Genomic DNA, 6620 nt, shown 5'->3' on the forward strand with positions numbered 1-6620 from the left:
AACTTGGATCTAATCAAAGCTCTATACAGTCTTAATAAACCTTGTTGAAATTCTGCAACTCTTCTTAAGTCTATGAACTTCAGAACGTTTTCTTTATAATAATTTATCCGCCCTGACAGTGTAGTTGCAATAACTTCCTCATCAAGGTACTGGGATAAATTATTAGTTAAATCCTCGATGTGTCTTCTTCGACCGCTGGATACCGAATGATCTCTGTCCTCCATCTACCTATTTATACCTTAGGAGACGTGAGCATTGATTGGTGCTATTTATAAAACGTTTTCTGATTGGTCCAAATTTATACGTAGTATTTTACAGTAAGTGCTTGCTCTATCAAATATCTGGTTCCCTTTAACTATTGGAGCTATTCGACTGGCGGCTTTGCGTTGAGATAAAATTTGCTCGGCCCACCTGCGCACTGATAACTAATTGCTCAACGACTTTAATCGAGTCGAATAGAAATGTTTCTCAACGGACGTTAACTTTTTACCGTCGAAGCGTACGGTAACTTCCTGTTAAATATGGAAATGTCAAAAAAACGAAAGGTTGCTGGAATTTTGTCTCAGTTTGATGTTGTAGACTGTGAATCAACATCTGACTGTAGCGAAAGTGATATGGAGGCCACGGCTATAACAATGTCGTTTGTAAGAAGGTAGGGAATTAACAGATTCTAAACAGACTTCCATTCCCGATAATTTAAATTTGAAATTTTCCTGTGCTAAATAAATAAACACACAGAAAAGTGCCAGTACCTGCCTCGATTATTGGGCATCGGATTATTGTCAGATCAACACGTACATGTAAATGCCGAAGTCCAGTGCAGATAATAATTATAACTCGAGTACTTTTCCCTCTGTTTCTTTAAACAATAATAGCGAGTGCACTAGATCTACTTCATTTCAATCGAAGTAAAAATCAGTTTCTTTAAAAGCGTGCGTAGACTGAAAATTGTATATTTGGACAAGTCATGTTCTGACTTGCAATATGTAACCACTGGAGAAATCAAAGCTGTTTTTTTTAAATGACTGCGGGTCGTAGCACAGATCATGATGCCGACGATAATATGTACCTGTGCTGCAACTGTCCGAATATCAACCAGTTTGGCAAAGCCTTTTTTGCTATTTATTCAAAACAGGATATCTTGCATTATAATAGTTGTAATAATCTATTTACAGAAAAAAGAAGCCAGTAGTACGTCATCGCCCGACAGGGTATGTTCGACACGTAGTTGCATCCTTCTGAATTGATGAACTCCGGACATTTTTTAGGGTTAGCAGAATTAGTGTTCAATGTCTGATGGATTACATCTCTGAAGTATGTACAGCAGAAAATATCAAAGGTATACTCTGCCGACAATCCACTGGAGGTTCTGTTCAGCAACCATTGGAAGACAGACTACTAATGTTACTTTGGTTTCTGGCTAGTTTAGACAAATATTCTGCAATAGCTGACCACTTTGGTGTTAGTGAGAGTACTGCTTGCTGTGCAATTAGGAATCTGCTGCAATTCATCAAGAAAACATACTGCAAAAGGTCATAGTTTGGCCTCAGAATGACGAGTTACTTGAAAAAGCAGATATGTACGAGAATCTGAAAGGTTTTCCAGGCATAGTCGGCATGATTGATGGGACACACATAAAAATAAAAATACATCTGTTAGGGGTTTTGATTAATATAATAGGAAGGGCTTTTATTCTGTTGTGTTACAAGGCGTTGTCAGGGTAGATATGCGTTTTAGACATGTGTTCGCAGGACATCCAGGCGAAGTTCACGATGCACGAGTTCTTAGGGAATCTACATTGTATCCAGATAGCCAGAAATTGTGTCAACAGGGACATATTTTGGGTGATTCAGGGTACCCAAATTTACCATGGCTTCTAAAACCATGTAGAGACAATGGTCACCTGACAAATGCACAGACAAATTATAACAAGATTCACTCTAGCATTAGAAGTAATGTGGAGCGTGCTTTCGGCTTACTCAAGGGGAGATTCGTCAGACTTCAAAATATTGACCAGAGATATTACAACTATTGTGATGACAATTCTTACGGCACGTGTTCTTCACAATATCTGTATCATGAACCATGATGAAATAGATGATGTATTAGCTGACGTCCAAGTTCCTCAAGAAGCAGTGAACGTACAAAACTTCCATGAACATGATGATGAGCTTGGAGCAAGAAATGACTCAATATTGCAAGAAGATTGTTACAGTGACATGATTAAACACTAAACACACACTATTTGTAACAGATTTATTACATTTTACCTAAATGCAAATGAAAATATATAAATAAAATTTGAACAATATTCAAGAGATCATTTTGTATAAACCGTACTGTTACACAAAAATATATTAACTCTAACAGTTCTTTATTTTACTTAAATGCATATGAAAATATAAAACAAAACTGAGCAATTAGAAAAGATCAATGTTGTATATAAACTATACTGTTCAACAAAAAAGAGGACCGTGATGGTCCTAAAACGCTCACCTGAGGCTATCAACAGTCTGGTTATTATATATGGACCAAATGCTTGAAAGAACTAACTCTCATTTGAAGAAGTTTTATAAAATACGACCTAGAAACCTAGTTAAAGACCTCGTATAACCTAATGTCAAACTCCATCTAGGCATAATGGCTATAAACCTCAGTGGCAAGTATGGTTAACATTGCTAAGAAATATTGACCTAGTTAATGGCCCCACATGACCCAGTTTCAAACTCGTGCGAGATCTTGAGGTCATACATCTTTGGTCTAAGTTTGTTCGACTTTGCTTAAAACCCCAGTTTCACATACAACAAATTAAACACTGATTAAATTATTTTTCATGTTTATGTAAGGGTAGTATTTGAAACCTATACTTCAAATATTCAAACAAACCTATTCATTTAAAACCGTTGTTTTCACTATTAACTGGATGTTACATCATCTATTATGCAAAATAGGAATACTACTGTTTATTGTCAAAATTATTGTATTTTCCACAAAATCATTGATGAAATATTGAATTAATGTTCATTTAATTATTTCAAAAAGTTCCCGGAAGTGTAGTTATTTTATAATACATGATCTATAGATTAGCTAGCTAATTTTCATATAGAGGATGGATCATCCAGTTAATGGTGAAACGGACGGTTTTAAATGAAAGGATTGGCTTGTAACCGTTTGAATACTTGAAATGATGGTTTCAAATACTACTCTCGTACATAAAAACTATTTTAATCAGTGTTTAAGTTGTTGTATGTGAAACTGGGACTTTAGTAAGTGTGGCTTCTAGAATGTTAACAAGCTCTGGTGTTAACGACGACGGACAACAGATGGACTATCGATACTAATAGTTCACGCTGAGCTATGCTCAGGCGAGATAAAAAGTTTCATACGAACGAACAACAAGAGTTGTCCGTAAGACACCACGCTCGACTTTTCTCAAATTTTGCCTCTGAATAACAGCTTTGCTAGTAAAAACTTTATAAAACTTTTACCAAACAATTCTCGGTTAAAAAGGGGCATAACTCTGTCAAAATTCAAATCAGAGTTATGAGGATTGTTTCTCCTGGTGTAAACTTTGATAGTAAATATCTATTTTAAGTTTCAAGTCAAAAGCTTTGATAATATTTGATATTTGACTATCAAAAACTTTACCCAAAAAATTCTAAGTTAAAAAGGGGCATAACTCTGTCAAAATGTTTCAAGTCAATAGCTTTGACAGTAACAGAGATATTTGACTTTATAAAAAACTTTAACCAAAAATTCTAGGTTAACAAGAGCTGTCCATAAGACAGCACGCTCCACTTTTCTCAGTGCTTGACTCTGAATAAGAGCTTTGCCAGTAAAAACTTTATAAAACTTTAAACAAAAAATTCTAAGTTAAAAAAGGGGCATAACTCTGTTAAAATTAAAATCAGAGTTATAGGGATTGTTACTCCTAGTGTAGACTTTGACAGTAAATAACTATTTTAAGTTTCAAGCCAAAAGCTTTGATAGTAACAGAGATATTTGACTTTATCAAAAACTTTATCCAAAACATTTCAAGTTAAAAAGGGGCATAACTCTGTCAAAATTCAAATCAGAGTTATGGAAATTGTTTCTCTTAGTGCAGACTTTGGTAGTAAATAACTATTTTAAGTTTCAAGTCAGTAGTAACAGAGACATTTGACACTGGATTGAATACTGCTTAAGCCGGTGCTAGGGGGCGATGGCAGTGTTGCATTTTCCATTACTGCTCATGAACAGACTCTGTCAAACCAAGTCTGCAATTTTCACTGTCCGAGGGATCTACTTTCCAGATTTTATTTATCAAAAACTTTAACCAACGGCCATGCCGACGCCGGGGCGAGTGCAATAACTCTACTTTTTCTTCGAAAAGTCGAGCTAAAAAGTAAGTTGGCTTCAAACTACAACCATGAATACCGAATATTAGAACATCTGCGAGACCAGCTGTTCTGAGTTGGCTGTGTAATCTGTCGGATGCACAGCCAACTAAAAAGATCTGGTATCACATATCCCACACTGTTCCTTTGCTTGGGCACAATTTCACATTTTAACATTCTGGTCAAGTTTCATGTCTCTTAACTCGGTACTTCTAAGATACTAGCAATAACATTGCAGGCCCTTTTCCAATTTCGCTACTGTTTTATTGCATTTTACTAAAATGCATAATGAAATATAAAATAAAACTTGCTAGAGGGCGTGAACGGTAGCATGCATTTTAATTACCGTCCATGAACAGGCTCAATCAAACCGAGCCTGCAACATTTTCGTTTTTGTTGTGTTGAGCGACCTGTGAAGTTTCAACTTTTTCTATTTTATGATCACAGCAGCGTTGTTTGTGCCGTGTGGCGGCCGTAAAAAGTCTCCCCGTACATTCAATCAGGGCTGTTATATTTCGGTCTTCTCAGATCGTTCAGGACGACCTTTATGTCGTGTTACTGGTACTCTTTAGTTTCTCAGCATGAACATTCCGGCCTGGGTGGTTCCAATACTCCCGCTTTCATAGCTTTGGGAATTGTTAAATCACCCCTTGGATATGGTGCCTGCTTTTTAATTTTGTCTTTTGGCAGTTACTGTGATATGCAGGCTCCATAACCTCAGATCCCCTTTCTAAATTCCAGTTTGTTTAGTTCTGCTCATTGTTTTCTCGTTTAGGGCAAACCCATTATTTTAACTAACCATACGCAGCTCTTCATGGAATTACACGCTAGTGTAGCATTGAAGGTTCCGTGTGCACCGCCGTATGAACACATCTGCGGATGTCTCTTAAATTGTTTTTTGTACTTTTAGCATGTGTAAATGTTGAGTTCTGCTCAACCCGGGGCTAGAGGGCGTGGACGGTAGCATGCATTTTAATTACCGTCTATGAACAGGTTCAATCAAACCGAGCCTGCAACATTTTCGTTTTTGTTGTGTTGAGCGACCTGTGAAGTTTCAACTTTTTCTATTGTACTGAATTAAATTTAAACTCTAAAGTCAACGTTCATAGCGATGCTTTTAATAGGCACATATAAACAAAAGATAGGGCGTACAACTTCATTTAGATTTGAAGATTGAATACTGCTTAAGCCGGTGCTAGGGGGCGTGGGCAGTGTTGCATTTTCCATTACTGCTCATGAACAGACTCAATCAAACCGAGTCTGCAATTTTCATTGTTTGCATTGTTTTCGGTGCTTCCGAGGGATCTACTTTCCAGATTTTATTCAAAAACTTTTTAATATTGCTGTAAAGATTAAGGACACTAGCTCAAATAATTCTGGAGTAATGTGCGACAATTTGTTTTGAAGGACATACAGCGATAGATCATATTATTATAAACAAATTTCAAAACGGCCAAAATTTTACACACTTTTTATGAACTTCGTGCATTCCACTCGTGTGATCAGATCTAACTTTTTTTAAGTAGGTTAACACAAGAAATAGTAATTATATTCCAAACCCACTGTAAATTCTGAACATGAAAAAAATAAGGTTCATAGTTGCTAGGCAGTTTTTGAATGGGAATGAAATATCATGACCAAAGTTCTAAAAATGGTTACCATGGTAACATAAAGCTATATTAGTGCCTTTCTTTACTAAATTTTAACTAGAAGACATTAAGGTTGAAAGGGCTGATATTATTTTCACTTACAAATAATGGTTTTGAAAAAAGCCTACAAGAAAAGTGCTTTTAACCTTTCTGTATTAAAATAAAGCTAATTTTGGCAGTTTTTTTACTGAAAAATATTAAAAGCATACTTTTAAAAGCTGGTCTATCGAAGACTTATTTCAAAATTGTTATAGGACAAAATTGTAATTCAAAAATATACATCTTCTAAATTGTGTGAAGAGGGGAATAGATGAGATCAAGACAAACAATCTGATAAAATTCCACGAATATCTAGTGGAAAATGCAGTCCCTATTGCATACACAAGAATTGTCTTTGATTTGACCAGGTGACCTAGTTTTTGACCAGTATTCGATCTTGACCTAGATTTCATTCAAACAATCTGATAAAATTCCACGAATATCTAGTGGAAAATGCAGTCCCTATTGCATACACAAGAATTGTCTTTGATTTGACCAGGTGACCTAGTTTTTGACCAGTATTCGATCTTGACCTAGATTTCATCAAAGCAATCTG

At 35.9% G+C, this 6620-nt stretch overlaps 1 pseudogene; it reads left to right on the forward strand.

The window, feature by feature from the left end:
• Window positions 1-521: 521 nt before the first annotated feature.
• Window positions 522-2234, forward strand: LOC128558332 (uncharacterized; annotated as a pseudogene).
• Window positions 2235-6620: the final 4386 nt, after the last annotated feature.

The sequence above is a fragment of the Mercenaria mercenaria genome, chromosome 7 (genome assembly GCF_021730395.1).
Source record: "Mercenaria mercenaria strain notata chromosome 7, MADL_Memer_1, whole genome shotgun sequence".
Classification (NCBI taxonomy): Eukaryota; Metazoa; Mollusca; class Bivalvia; order Venerida; family Veneridae; genus Mercenaria; species Mercenaria mercenaria.